General features: G+C 43.2%; 1 protein-coding gene across 1 annotated transcript in view; it reads right to left on the bottom strand.

Moving 5' to 3' along the window:
• Positions 1-9,703, bottom strand: part of IL18RAP (interleukin 18 receptor accessory protein) — a 44,535-nt gene extending 34,832 nt beyond the window's left edge. Inside the window, exon 1 of the mRNA XM_027767552.1 lies at positions 9,342-9,703. The gene's annotated coding sequence lies outside the window, so the exon portion shown is untranslated. The remainder of the gene's footprint in view (positions 1-9,341) is intronic.
• Between the last annotated feature and the right edge of the window lie 6,159 nt (positions 9,704-15,862).

The raw sequence follows: 15,862 nt of genomic DNA, 5'->3' as shown, positions 1-15,862 counted from the left end.
AAGAGATAAAGAAGGAGAATGAGGAAAGGGTATTTTGGACACGCACACAGGTACACCCAGTGTGTTTTTTAAGCTACTGAGTCTGGGACTGAACTGTGTAGTCAGCCATGTGGGATCCAGCTGTCTTCACCACTCACCACTGGCTTGCCCTTTAGAACAGTTTTGACTGTGTGTCTTGGAGTTCTGAACTATTATCATCAACATAAAAATAACCTATGTATTACTCTTAGGGTTTTATGACTAAGGGGAATCCCCCAGGAACTTTGGCTAAAAGTTCCCCTTAAAACATTCTCATATTGTCTTCGGCTCTTTAAAGAGGTGGGAAAGGGTCAAAATAAATGGTACAGTCCCTGTTACCAAGAGTCTATTACAGTGTGGAGAACACAAATAAACAATTATTCTGACAGAGTGTTAAAATGGTGAGAAAGGCTTTATTCAAGATGATTGGAATTGGGGTATTGAAACAGGAGAGGTCAAACTCAGTCCCCAGGACAACAGGAGCAGCTAAGGATTAGTCAAGGAGCATGGTGGGTTGGTGCATGGAAGATTACAGAGGGAATTCACGCAGGCTACTGGGATCTTTGCTCAACTGAGCCAACAGCATCCCTGCTGAAGACAGATCAAGATTTAGATGTCACTGGTGAAGGATGAAACAGTTGATCATGTATCGAGATGAGGGATATCTTACTAGGATTCTTTGCTAAAACTAGACTGGGCAAGCCAGGATAAGGACCAAGATAAGGACAAAGGTCAAGGTCTAACTGAGAAGAAGGCTCAGAGGAACATGACTAAAACTTGGTCAAGGAGAGAGTCTTTGTCTACACAAACATGAAAATAAACAATTACAACAAAATGTCATAAGGAGATGAAGTCCAGTGATACCAGAAAAGAAATAATAAAGAGGAAAGGAAAGGAGGGAAGGAGGGAAGGAGGGAAGGAGGGAAGTGAGGACAGAAGTCTGACTACTTTCTTCTTTCTAAAATCCCTTCCAGAGGGCTTCTGTGAATCACGCCCACAAACATTAACAGACCATTTTGGCTCAGTTGATAACAGGACTCTTCCTGCATTCTGTCCCTGGCATAATATCCTTGTGATGGGTGAGTCATGCCCAAAATCTTTAAAGAAATCATTTTGACTTACTGGTAATAGAACTCTCCCTAAATTCTGTCCTTGGGACCGTGTCTTGTGATGTATACAAATCCATTTATTTCTGTTAAAGTACGCTCTTTACTGACCCTTTTCCTAAACACAGAAAACCCACCTATAGCCTACAAGTTCCCCTCTCCTCCCCTGCTTCTAGATGTCCTAATTTTCTGGGTCAGACCAATGAGAAAACTCTTTTCACTACATTCCAAACCTTGTCTTTCACTCTAAAAGCCAAATAAAAGGAACCCCTGTCTCTTATCATCTCAATAAAGGCATATTTGCCTTTCTCTGGGCTTGGTCATGTGATAGGCAGCTAGAAATGAGCAGGTAACCCTGAGAAAAGAGCAGAAGGACATCAGCCAAATCAATCACGGCTCATCAGGGGTTACGACAAGACCCTCCACGAAAACGCTTCCTTCCCACCCAGCTTCTGGGGCTGGGAATGTGAGGCAGATACCTGAGAAAAGCATATAGGGGTGGTTGTTAATTTCCCTCTTACCATTGCTCATAAATACAAAAGGACCCAACAGGACATTTTGATCAACATCCCGGGGCATAAACTGGGGCAATAAACTGATTGAGAAGTTCATCCAAATAAGCATGAACTTGGATATGAGAAATTTCAAACTCCTATGACATATGAGAAGAAGGATAGTGTGTTGGTAATATTTTATTATTTAATAGGGCTTGAACAAATTTCTGAGTCAAATTTCTCACCTGTGAGAGAGATATGCAAGCACAGGAAAAAGTCCGCAAATTCAAATAAAGAACATAGATACTATGACAGATCTTCCCCTGCTAAATACTCATTACTGACTCTTGGGATAAATGTAACACCTAACTCCACACCCAGTGCAGTTGGTCTTCTCTGACAGCTGCCCACCTGGTGCCTTTCAAGTGTGGAGGTGTACTTCTTTCCTATTAAAAACTCCTCACTTTCCTATTAACATTTCCCGTTTCCTACTTGACAAGTGTCTGTAGGTTTTCATTTTGTGTCCCAGGACAGGTCTCTAATCTTAGAGATCTGAACCCAAAGAATCAAGGATTTTCCACAACACAGATCAACACTCTCCCAGCCTATGACAGTTACCCATATTCGTGTTTAGAAATAAACTGATCAATTATTATTTCTGCAGAGTTGGTTATTTCCGTCAACAATAATGGTGTTCAACATAGGGCCAGAGAGAAACTGGAGACCATCTGAGGGTGGCTTCGAACCCAGTGCCTGGTACCAGCACCACGGGCCCTTTGTGCCCCTTCCAGCTCCCAAAGGGAGATCCAGTTAAGTTCGCTGGTCCTGGACCTCCCAAAACCTGGTAGACCATCAGGCTGATTTCTGAGCTGTTTTCATTTGTATGTTTATTTGGGGTAACCTCAGTTTGTACCACTCTGAGTGAGAAGTAGTGGTCTGCTCTCCTCTGAGAAAAGGGTAGTGATTTGTTCCTCTCTGAGAGCAGAATAGTGATTTGCTCTCCTCCAAGCATGGAGTAGTGGAGTTAGAGAGACCTAATGTTCGATGGTGAATTCCAAAGGGTCTTTCTCCTCTACCTTCCAAGTTTGCTTAGATTGGCTGTTGTGCATTTGCATGAGGCAAATGGACTGCCCTATTAGTAGACAAATGAGAGACTGAGCCTCTCAGCTCCGCAGAGAAAGGGCACTTGCTCCTCCCTGTGTGTAGGCACATGAGGGAACTGAGTGCCATACAGGGAGTGTCTAAAAGGAAAGGATTATTTTCTTCCCCTTAGGACAAGTAGTGGCCCTATAGGAAATCCCAACCACAATAACTACAAGCTCATCCAGTAAACTTGAAATAAGAGCTGACCACTCAAGCATTTTAGGCCCCCTTCTTGAATGCTAGATCTTGAAAGGGCCTGAGACACTAAGATGAGTGATCTCGACAGGAGAGCAACATCTAGTAGGGAGATGCTCACAAAGCAGTACATGGTCCACCATATTTAAAACCCGTAGCTTACACAGCCTGGTTCTCCTAAAAGGAAATAAAACATGGGAAATAAGACATCCATGACTGAAAAGGAACAAGAAAAACAGTCACCTTCACACGCAGCTAGCTTTATGCATGATAATTATGGTGCTTTAACTTGCAAATATTTGTAAGAATGGGAAAAAATTTACAAAGGTGATCTTCGACTAAAATTTCCAAAGTGGGGAAATTTTTATATTTCCAAATTGGTCTTTTTGTGTGCTAAGGTAGACAAACTAGGATTTCAAGTCAAGAAAAAAAGAATGGAAATCTTTCTTTAACTGATATTTTAAAATCAACAAAAAGAGGAAATAATCAACTTAGTTCTCTTCAAAAAGTTAATAGAAAAATATTTGAGATCGGGAACCAGCAGTTAGCATAATGGCTATGTCGCTGGACTCCCACATAGGTGACCACGATTCGAGTCCCGGATCCGGTAGCTTAAAACTCACGCCGGGCGCGTGTGCGTGCGTGCCCAAGATCCTGAGAGGAGAATGGAGGAGAAGGGATTGTGGCATGGCCATCCCCCCTGGGGGGTGATTTCTTGCTTTCTGTCTCTATGTCTCTCTCTGTCTGGCGAGCGCACGAGCCCTACAGTGAAAATCTCTCCAAAAAAAAATATATATATATTTGAGATTGTCTCAGAATTTAAAGGTTTAACAGAAGCTGCTTCTAAAGCTAAAAAGGCCCCCGAGTCTATCTCTCCCTCTGCTTCTTCTTACTCTCTGAGCTCCCCTGTCTGGACGGCCCCATCTTTCCTCATACATCTTCCCCACCTCCTTTAACTAAAGAAAAAGTTGAGGATATTAGGAGGAACATAAAATCATGTGACATCGGAAACAAAAAAATAAAGAGGAAACGACAGGGAAGAAGGGAAGAAGAAAAGAAAAAAAATGGGGAAGAGAGGGAAAGAAGGAAATTCCACTAACTATCATATGGCCACTCTGAAAGTTCCCTTTAAAATTTTTTCCCAACAACATCCCTGTTGTTTTTTTTGTTTGTTTGTTTTTTTGCTTTGTTTTGTTTGTTTGTTTTTCTAGCGTAGTAAGAACAGCTTTATTTACGAACTTCATTAGATTAGAGTCCACTGAAATGGTTTTTTTTGTAGTGGGGCAGAGAGATAGGGCTCACCTCCAAGTGAAGAATGAATGAGCAGCGGAAACAAAAGTCAGGGAGCAGCGTGGGGGACAGCACAGGGGAAGTGGCTTCACGGAAATATCAGGGACATGAAAGGTTCTGGATAAACTTGAAATATCAGGCTTCTTACTGATGGCGGGCCAGGAGATCAGGTAACACCTGAGGGGAGGTGGAGGATGCGGATCCTAATCAGTTACTATCCATGATCCAATGTGAGGGTGGCTTTTTTAGGTAGCTGACAAAATTACTTTGTCTCTATTGTATCTTTTTCTCTGTCTCTGGTGCTGCCGTCTGTCTCTCTCTGTCTCTCCCTGTCTCCCTCACTCTCTCTCCCTCTCTCCCCTGCAGCTATTCACCTGTGGGAGTTCCTCTCCTCGCTCCTGCCTGTGTATTCAAGTCACTCCTAAAGCCACTGCCCCCATCCCAACCTTCCCAGGACCTTTCCTGCCAGGTGGTTCCACCTTTTCTCATGAAGAAATAATGGACTTTTCTCACTATATAAAATTCTTCTCTTTTTTTTTGGAGAGGTTTTTTCGCTATAGGGCGCGCGCACTTGCCAGACAGACAGAGACAGAGAGACAGAAAGCGAGAAATCACCCCCCAGGGGAGATGGTCACGCCGCAATCCCTTCTCCTCCATTCTCCTCTCGGGATCTTGGGCACACATGCACATGCGCCCAGCGTGAGTTTAAGCCACTGGGTTCCGGACGCGAACTGCGGTCGACTACGTGGGAGTCCAGTGACATAGCCATTACGCTAACTGCTGGTTCCCACTATATAAAATTCTTCATCTCCAATCAAGGAACAATACACATGAGCACACGCACACAAATGTATAAATACACACACACACACACACACACACTCACACACCATGTCTAATATCTTCAGATGCAGGAGGTGGGAGTAATTTGAATAATTATTATTTTAATAATTCCTGTTTCTCTAACAGAAGCACTGGGCCAACGGTGTCTTAACGATCTACCTTAAACCTATTAGGGCAGTGGGTTGGGTGGGCGTGGAGCTCAGAGAGGGTGTGGATGACAGGAGCAGGAGGAAGAAGTGGAGCCTTGAGGATCCTGTGGCCCAAGAGGAGAAGGGAGCCCAGCTGCCCACAGAACACCAACCTGGAAGTGGGTCACGGCCAATGGAAAACGAAGAGTGACAGATCTGAAAGGAAGAAATGAAGCAGAACAGAAAACCCTGCCACAAAAAAACAGAGGACCTTCGGAGAGAGAGATTAGATTCTAATGTCTGAGTCTACAGAGGAGTAGGGCCTGGGACACTGAACAGTGTCCATGGCTTTTGGCTGCTGAGAGATGAGCATGCACAGCCAGGGTGAGGTGACAGGGAGCCTTGGGGTGAAGACCCAGTAAAGGGAGCAGTGTGTGGGGATGGGGAAGAGCTGTGCTTTCTGCAGGGACACGGCCCCATTGTGAAGGACGAGGCAACAGGTGAGCTGGATTCCATTCTTGTGGGAGTGAGGAAGCAGGGCATGGGCCTGCTCAGAGGAGGCCAGTAGAGACGGGGTCCCTCGTTCACACAGAGATTAATGTTGGACAGGAGGTAGGCAGAGCCTTGCAGCATGAGAAGGTTTTCCCAGGCCACTTTGCCAAGATGGGAGCTGAAAGTACAGGACAGGTGCACCTGGCTGCCAACCTGACCACCGAGAGTGAAGATGTTCGAGAGAAAGTCTTCCTGAGATGAGCCTTGTAGTCCCAAGGATAGGACTAAGGCCACTGCGATCTTTGTTCCATTTGGTGACAACTGATGCCTCTTCTTAACAAGGACTACAGTCAAGGAACAAGGCAGAGGAGACTGTCTTTTAAAATGTGTTCTCAGGGCCAGCCCGTTGCCTGCTGGATCCCACACAGCCAACCTTGTGGTGTAAGTCTTGGCCCTGGCAGCTTCAGAGGAACTCTGGGCACCTGTGCAACGTCCCGAAAGGAGGGAGAAATGGAGACGAGAGTGTAGACTGTGCTGTGACCATTCCCCACAGGGATGCTTTCTCTCTCTCTTTTTTTTTTCCTTTTTTTCTCTTTGGTAAGCGCACATGCCCTCTGGCCAAAAAAAAAAAATGGGAGCATTGTCTTGACCAAGCATATCTCCCCACAACCTGTCAAAGACTTCTTTCCTGGGTCAGTTTATTTTGATACAAGTATGTTTTGAAAATGAACTGGACAGGATGGAGAAAGGGAGAAGGGATTGTGGTATGAGCATGCCCCACTGGGGATTGTTTTTCCTTTCACTCTTTGGCAAGAGCATATGTACTCAAACAATTTAAAAAAAAAAAAAAAAAAAAAAAAAAAAAAAGGGAGTCTTTTCTTTCCTTTTGGTTTTTAACCCACAAAACCCCAGACAGAACAATCTCCCCATCTTCCTTGGCCAAAGGCATCTTCCTGAAAGGCAAGGCTGAGCATTTTCATGCCTAATTGTGCACCAGCCTCCACTACCCATAACATGAAGCGCTCTTCCAGGGTACCAGGTACAAAACTCTGTAGGATGTGGCTATCTCATGCCATCTCCCTGTTTCATCCTCAGAGAGCCCTTCCCTGACCGCCAGCCCAAGGTGCCCCCTGCCACCCTGGCCACTGCACTAGCCAGCAGCCGTCTCTCCTGTTGCTCATTGCTCATTGCTTTTGTTTTAGCACACAGTATCACCTGTAAATAGCCTATTGTTAAAAATTTTACACCAGAGAGCATAAGTGTCATGCCAGCAGGAAGTCAATCTGCCTTGTCAGGTGTTATATCCTGTCCCCGCTCTGGGAGCAGGAGCTCAGGGACTGGTTGTTTGGAATTTCTCCTCACTTCATTCTACAGACTCGGTTCTCACACTCAATGGAATACTCCCGAGCAGAGATCCTATGTCAGAAACCACAGCTGGGCTAGCAGATAGCATAGAGGTTACATAGCTAGACTCTTCCATGGCCAACCGTGGTTCAAGTCCTATACTCGGTGGCTTAAAACTCACACCAGGTGTCTCTCTGTGTGTGCCCAAGATCCCGGGAGAAGAATGGAGGAGAAGGGGTTGTGGCATGTCCATCCCCCACCCCAGGGAGTGGGTAATGTCTCATCGTTCTTTTTACTGTCTCTCTCTCTCTCTCTCTCCAGTGAGTGCATGCACCCTAAGGAAAAAACCTCTTAAAAAAAAGAAACCATATCTCCTGGTTAGTCATGGCAGTGCAGCAGGAACAAAACACTGCACAATGCTGAAAGTCCTGGGTTCTCATCCTGAGCCCCTCTGTACACGTTACACATGTACATGTAAGCCTTCCATTTACAGCTAGTAGGACAGAATTTCTAGGGTTTAGTCTGAGAACTCTGCATTTGAAAAAAAGAAAAAATGCTCCCTGACTTGAGAACCATGGGACTACATGATTACTAAGATTTTCCCAGGTGTACTGCTCTCAAATTCTAGTCTGAATGGAAAAGCCTGCAGTAACTTGGCTACTGGCCCAGCAGTCTCCAGGCTTCAGGAACTCCCATTCCACTGGAGATGACAGACTCTCTCTATGTCACCCACCCACATGCTTGCTTTGGACCTCAGGTTGCCAGGGTTGTTTCCAGTTTCAGCTTTGCCTACAGGACAGTGTTTCTCAAATTATCTTGATTCTAAGGATCTCCTGAAACACTTGTTCCAAATACAGATTTCTGCACTCCCCAAGAACGTATTTACTCAGATTCTAAAGGAAAAAATTAGCATCAGTATTATAAACCAGTGTCATGGTGATCGCTATGACCCAAGAGACATCTTGGGAAGCCCTACTCAGGGACAAGGGCTGGGCTGGGGTGTGGGAGAGTGCTGAGTTACAACAGCTATTGTCAGTACTGTTGGCAGCGAAATAATGCAAGGACAAGCTCATTCTGAAACTCCCATGAATGTAGGCAAATACACCTTGGGGCTTGATTGTCAAATGCCTACCTTTGCAGACCCTCTAGTGACTGAGGGATGCCTTTCATTCCAGCAGCACCAATATGCTTCACTGGGTCGTAGGGAGTCACATAAATGCAGAAAACATCATTTACTGAGCATCAGGCAACTTAAGTCAGCCAGGCTGCAGATTCTATTCATGAGAGTAAAATAATAGAAAGGTGACCCCAACTTTAATGCTTACTTGCTTTCTGCTCACACGGGAAAATTAATGTTGTCCTTGTCATTTTACAGTTGGACAACCAGAGCCTGCATTTCTGGGAATAGCAGTCCCCATTCCTGATGAGGATTACACTCTGATATGAGAAGGGTGATTCATAGCCAGATGTATAGGCCCTCAAAGATTCTGATTTTCCCATCATCACCATCTCACATGATGAGGCAAGAGTCCAAGGTGACCTTGAGACTCTGCAGGATCCCTTCCCCACAGCATTCTCCAGGTGTGTTTTGGGGAGTCAGATTTCTTTGTCCTATATATATATATTTTTTTTTTTTTCTCTTTAGTTCATCAAAGCTACACTTTCAACTTCTTTGGGCAAAAAGATCAACTAAACTTCTCACTGACCAAAGCTTTAGATGAAAGGAGAGACAAGAGAGGGACATGCTGGAGAAGGCAGGTGTTGACAAGAGGTCTGAGGCCCAGGAAGAGGAATCTCACTGTCCCAGGCATGTAAAATACTTTGTATAAAAAACACATGTGCACATAGACATTTGCTCTAGTGTAGTAGCAGAACTTAGTTCAGTCAGTGTTCTTAAGACTCACACAGGGCCTTAGTCCCTTCATATCCCACTGTCTAGACATTGCAGAAAATGAAGCGAGTATTGTTCACAAATCAAAGATCTTATGGTCAAGACTGCCATTTGATCTCAGCAAACATCTTGAGACTATCCACCTGTAACTCTCCATAAAATGTTTCAAGCACTGTAGATAGGTTTATTTTCAAACCATCCATTGTTTTAAAAAGTGAAGACTCCTTTCACATGAAGATATAAATTTGACTAGTGAGATAGCACATCTGTTATTCTAAAATAATTCATGAAAATAACTGTGTTAACAATTCATTCTGAAAATTATTTAAGCACTGTTCTCAATTAATACTTTCTGGTTAGGATATCAAGTGAAAAAAAAAAAGTACTATTGTCTTACCTTTATTTCCTGTCTTTAAGAGATTAAAAAAGAGAGAAAGGAACTTCACATCCTTATCTCATTGACTGAAGATTTTGTATCCGAAGAACAATGTGAAAATGTCCATTTTCAAAGAGTTCTGCTATACTTTCCCCTAGCCACACAGATACCTGGAAAAGATGCAACAGCTGTTAGCTCACAGAAATTTGTAAATACTGAGTTATACCTGGAGAGAAAGAGAATGCCCTTGGTATTTTGCAAGTGATGATGGTCATTGTAAAAAGCCTGGTCATACTGAGGAAAATGAAATGAAATATCTCTATCAGCAGCTGATCCCTTGAAGATGAAGCATCAAAAACTCTTCTCTGACCAATCTGCCCCACTAGATAAGCTTTGTGGTTGGGTTTAGTTGAAACAGTGAGTAAGTCTGTTTCCTTTACGGGAATTTCCTGTCAAGAATATTAGCACCCAACTACATTTCTTAACTGTAGGTTTTCTTTTCTTCTTGTAAAACGAACCCCCAAAACTGTAACCTTTAAGATAAAAGCTTAAGCCTTTCTTATGATTAACTCTGTAACTCCAGCAACAACAAAAAATGCAATCTCTCCAGCACCATATGAAGCATAAGATACTGTTACAAAGAGAAAAATAAATTTACAGTCTAAAAGCACGGAGGCTTTTTCTATTGAGAGAAAGCCTCAAAATATAATTAAGTATAGTTAAGATTGCCACTGTTCTTTTGATAGAACAACTAAAACCACTTAATGCTTTGAAAGCCTGAGACCACACTGGTAATTAACAAAGAGCTTTGTCTAGAAAGCATCTTGATCAAGCCTAGATAGCATCCTCCCTTAAGAGTCTTATATTCTAATAAAGAGACAGCAGATACAGCTGAGCTCATCAAAGGCTCAGGGCTGCTTCGACGTTATCACTAGAGAATAAGATAAAATGCATATGGAAATTAAGTTCACTTTGGGGTTAGCACAAAACAATGATTGACCCGAGGTGACAGTGGGAGGATAGGAGAGAAATGAACAACTATAGTCAGGAACGAGCCCAAAAAATATATCCACCATTGGTCATGAATCTACCTAGGATCCCAAAAGAGGATTTTTTTTTTTTCCCAGACTGTTCCAAGAGTGGTAACAGGGAGCAATGAAAAAGACATTCCAGGCATGTGAAACTGCAATATCATGGGAGAATAGCACAGGTAGAAAAAGTAGGGAAAAAAGGCAGCAGACCTGGGGGCTGGGAGTCGTGTGGCCAGGACAGAAGAAAAAGTTAAAATTAAGGCGTTGCTCATGACAGGTGCTCCCTAAGTGTTGGATGGAGCTGGAATCAAGGGTATTGGGATGTGGGAGCTGTCATGTGAAGTTTTGGAGTTCCTGATGCAGAGCTGGAAGTTGAGTCTGAAGTTACAATATTTTGAGAAGTGTCTCCTACAGTGAAAGCAATCACTTTAATAGAATTGAAATCAGGTACATAGGAGATGAACTATTCTGATAGAGGCATCGTAGAGATAGTTGCCCAAACTGCGTTCCCTGACTGGACATACACTCCTCAAAGCAGAAAACGCACCTCACTACAGCTGGTCTTGTTTTCAATAACCCACGGGAACGACAATGCTTCTTGGAAGCCAAGCTCCATTTCACTGGTTCGTTCACTCTCTCGTCGCCCTAGAAGACATTTTCATAGCTCTTCCTTTCATCTGAAATCTTTTTCACCATCCTCATTCCTAGTTGTAAACTAAAGCAAGCAGAAGAAAGTTCTACAAACTGCCTTCAAAGCATCTATCTGCCTTTTTTTGTTGTTGTTGCTGGAAAGGTTTTTGCTATAGGATGCGTGTGCTCGCCATAAAGACAGAGAGAGACAGAGAGACAGAAAGCGAGAAATCCCGAAATCCCCCCCACCAGGGGGGATGGCCATGCAGCAATCCCTTCTCTTCCATTCTCCTCTCAGGATCTTGGGCACGCATGCATATGCGCCTGGCCTGTGTCTTAGCCACCAGGTCTGAGACTCGAACCGCGGCTGACTACGTAGGAGTCCAGTGACGTAGCCATTATGCTGACTGCTGATCCCTGCCTGTCTTTGTAAGAGATAGTAAGAGCCATGGTAAAGGCAACTGTGTGGACTGTCACAGATGACACAGGTCAGATTAGAATTTATTGTCTGAATCTGAGACATGGCAGAACAGGCATTGATGTAGATGACTCCCAGCCTCCCGGCCCATGCATCAGGTATAAAAGAGTTCCTTAATGAAGATAGATAAAGGTAATAGGAAGTGTGAGGGAGCTCTTCAAAACTTCATGAAAAATAAGTTTCATGAAAAAAACAATGCACGATTTCAAAAATTGTTTGCACCAACTTAAGCTCTTAATTTAATTATATTTGAGTTTTTGCCATCTCTTCATACAGGCTTTGAGAATCTAGAATAGGTTAACTTTGAATATGTTGAGTTTTAGAGAAATTTATAGTTCTAGAAAAAGCTACCTGGGACCAGCAGTTAGTGTAATGGCTATGTCGCTGGACTCCCACATAGTCCACCGCGGTTCGCGTCCCAGATCTGGTGGCTTAAAACTCATGCCAGGCGCGTGTGCATGTGTGCCCAAGATCCTGAGAGGAGAATGGAGGAGAAGGGATTGCGGCATGACCATCCTCCCTGGGGGGTGATTTCTCGCTTTCTGTCTCTCTGTCTCTCTCTGTCCGTCTGGTGAGCGCATGCGCCCTATAGCAAAAAACCACTCAAAAAAAAAAAAAAAAAGAAAGAAAAAGCTACCTAATTTAGAGATCAGAAAACAGACCTCAGGGGCTGGCAAGTGGCATGATGGTTAAGGGCGCTGGACTCCCACATGGCCGACCATGGTTCAAGTCTCGGACCTGGTGGCTTGCTTTCTCACTTCCTCTCTCTCTCTGATCAAACTGGAAAATAACAATGATAATAATAATAAATAAAGTTAAATAAAATAATTCTTTAAAATAAATAAAGAAAAAAAGAAAGAAAGAAAACAGACCTCAGAAAGAAAAAGGGATTTTCCTCTCTAGTTTATATGAAGCAATAAGCAAAGGGAATTTGTAGCGTAAATTAAAAAGAAGAGTTTGGTAAAACAAACACTGGGAAATTTTAAGGTGGGGAGGGATGGAAGGGAAAAAGAGAACCGATAAGCAGAGTGGAATCATTTTGCAAATCCAAGAAAGGTTTCAAGAAGGAAGGAGAGGGGTGAATGGTGTTGAATACAACACAGAAGTCAAGCAAAAGGACTGAAAAGTTTCCATTAGGGACAAGCCAACTAGTGGTTAGGGAGGCTGGATTCCAAATGGCTGCCTCTGCAATTTGAACCCTGGACATAGCTGCTTGAAAAGCCCGTGTGTGCCCTGAATCCTGACAGAAGAAACGGAGAAGGAATTGCAGCGGGTTCTCATTTTTCCTTTCTGTCTCCAGAAAGCACATGAACCTGCTAGCAAAAAATAAAAATTTTAAAAAAGGAAGAAAGAAAAAAGTTTTCATTGGGTTTACTAGATTTAGCAATTCAGAGTGCAGACCTAGTGGAAGGGTGAGAGTAGAGGATACTGCGGTCAAGGGAGCAGAGATTAATACGGAAAGTGTAGCCTGCATTAGGCTTGACTTTGAGCAAAGTTCGTGATATTGTCTGTTGACTTTAAAGAAGGGAAGGTGCCTCTTCCCTCCCACCCTACACTCACATTTCCCTCCCTTCAGTTTCCAAATGTAGTTATGTCATAATTTTCACTTATATCAAAATATTTTGTTGGGACTAGCAGATAGCATAATGGCTATGTCGCTGGACTCCCATGTAGTCAGCCACGGTTCAAGTCCCAGACTCAGTGGCTTAAACTCACGCTGGGCCCATGTGCATGCGTGCCCAAGATCCCGAGAGGAGAACGGAAGAGAAGGGACTGTGGTGTGTCCATCCCCCCGGGGGGTGATTTCTCGTTTTCTGTCTCTGTCTTTCTGGTGAGCACATGCACCCTATAGCAAAAACAAAACAAAACAAAATAAACAAACAAAAAAACTCTGAAAAAGAAAAAAACACATATTGTTTTTCACTATGACCAAGTAAATACTATTTAGAGCTGAGCTACTTGACTGCATTTTTTTCTTATACCAACTTATATTTATGAAGATTTTTCTTCATTTCATTAAATTTCTCTATGCCTATCATCAATAGGTTCCTAAATTCCCCATAAGAGAGTGGGAGATGGCAGAGGGTAAGAGATAGGGAATCAAAAAAGCAAAACATACAGAAAACAAGAAATGGAAAATTATTTGCTGACAATAACATGTTTGTTGATGTGCTTGATTGAGACAATATACAGTGTACCCTGGATGGAAAATCTCATTTTTTATGCTGTAATGATGAACAGTGAATGAATGCAAACAAATAAATTTAAATTAAAAAAAAAAAAGAAATGTAGACAATCTAGATGAACACAACACATTGGCCATCTACATTCTCTCTGAAGACAGTCTGCCTGGAGTTGTTCCTCTGCCCAATAAATATGGCAAATGTCCAATTGCCATCCTGAGATTTCCTTTTCCCATGAGCCTGTGAAACAGAACTACCTCCATCTTTGAACTTTATGTTACACTAAGCTCCTCCTTTTGCCCACAGTAAGCAGTGACTAACAGTCTTACTGTCTTTGCTAACTAGCCTAAACCTTTTTGTTTTAGATGTTCCTTAGCAATGTAATCACCAATCACCAGACGCCTGCCCAGAGCCATTAAAAAAAGGCCTGGAAAGTGCCCTTAGAAATTATTAACAGACTTGATGTGGCTTCTGCAAGTGTTTTCACATAGGAACCCACTCCCTTTCCTCTCCACCCTCTCCTGATTTTCCATTGTAATCATCATGTCAGCAGAGAAATGATTGTCATTTTTGCCTTTATAAGCACCCCTTTTCTCTAACTTGGAGCTGCGAGGTCATTGAGAGATGTGAATCCTCCCACAGTCCCACCGTTACTGGCTTTCGAACTAAAGCTCCTGTAATTTCGCTATGTCTGAATGTCCTCTTCTTTCTTGCTAATCAGACTACAACAGCTGCGGATTCTTCTCACTCCTCCATACCGGGTCCCCTATTCCAAACGCTAAGTCATTCTCTAATTTGTGTGTATTTTCTCTTTGGAGGATCGTGTCTTCCAATATACCTTCGACAAAGATAATAGGAGGCAAATATCTGGAGGCCTTATAGGTCTGAAAAATCTCTTACTTTTGCCCTCGTATTTGAATACTATTTGGCTTAGTAGAGAACTGAAGGTAGCAGACAATTTTCCTCCCAATTTTTAAGGCATTTTTAAAAAATCTATTTTGCTGGGCAATTGATAGGCCCTTCCAGTCTGGAAACACATCTTTTCATTCTGAGATTTTTTAAAAATTATTTTTAAAAGTAATTCCCTTTTTATATTTTTATAGAAAATCTTTTTATTCTCATTTTTAGAGATGGTCTATTGTTTTAATTTAGATTAATTTTCTAATTCTTTTTGTTTTCTGTTTTCACGTAGTCACATTCTTTGTTTTACAATCTGAATGACACTTTGCTGTCCTTCAACCTGACATTGTGGCTTCCATTTCAGTTTATTCATTTTAAATTTCCAACTCCTCTTAATTATGTTTTTTTTTTTTTTTGAGAGATTTTCACTGTAGGGCGCATGCGCTTGCCAGACAGACAGAGAGAGACATAGAGACAAAAAGCGAGAAATCACCCCCCGGGGGGGTGGTCACACCACAATCCCTTCTCCTCCATTCTCCTCTCGGGATCTTGGGCACGCACGCACACGCGCCTGGCGTGAGTTTTAAGCCACCGGGTCTGGGACACGAACCGCGGTTGACTACGTGGGAGTCTAGCGACATAGCCATTACGCTAACTGCTGGTTCCCAATAATATTCCATTTCTACTTTCATGCTTATGTATATATATATGTTTTTTTTTTCTCTTCCTCTTTTTTTTTCCCCTATGTTTGTCCCTCTGCCCTTTCCCACTCTCCCATTACAGTATCTCTGCTATATACCGTTGTCTTCCAGAAGAGTTATTGAAAAAGTGATATATACAAGTAAAGGGAGAGAGGCCACGATCCAATTATCAGCTCATAAAGTTTTTGACAATAGGGAGCATAGATTCTATTCAGGGTTGGATTAAGGGAGGGTCTCCTGCAGATCCACAAGTGTAGGTGAGTCTCCAGGGAATGCAGTTTCAGGAAAGCAGTTCTGGTACGCAGGGATGATTATCAGCTGATGTGGCACAGCAGTCATCTTGTAGTTACCAGGAATGGTGTTGTGGGGATCTGCAGTGTGAGTTGTCCTTGGGTATCTGGCTTCCTTAAGAATGGCAGAGTAGTTCTTGTTTTCCCCTGAGGTAATGCAGGGCTGGTAACTATCATCTTCTCAAGTTGCAAGTTCTTCAACCTTGTTTTTGGCCTCCGGGACATCCAGCGCCGGAGAGGCCAGGGAGGCCGGCCGGCTGGTGCACAGCTGCGCAGGGGCCCCCCCGGCCCCAGGGCACCCGGCGGGGGGCTGTCCGGCCGGGGCGCGG

The sequence above is a fragment of the Tupaia chinensis genome, unplaced genomic scaffold (assembly GCF_000334495.1).
Source record: "Tupaia chinensis unplaced genomic scaffold, TupChi_1.0 Scaffold144276_1, whole genome shotgun sequence".
Lineage (NCBI taxonomy): Eukaryota > Metazoa > Chordata > Mammalia > Scandentia > Tupaiidae > Tupaia > Tupaia belangeri.
Note: the sequence above shows the minus strand (reverse complement) of the source record. Positions and strands in the feature narration are given on the sequence as shown.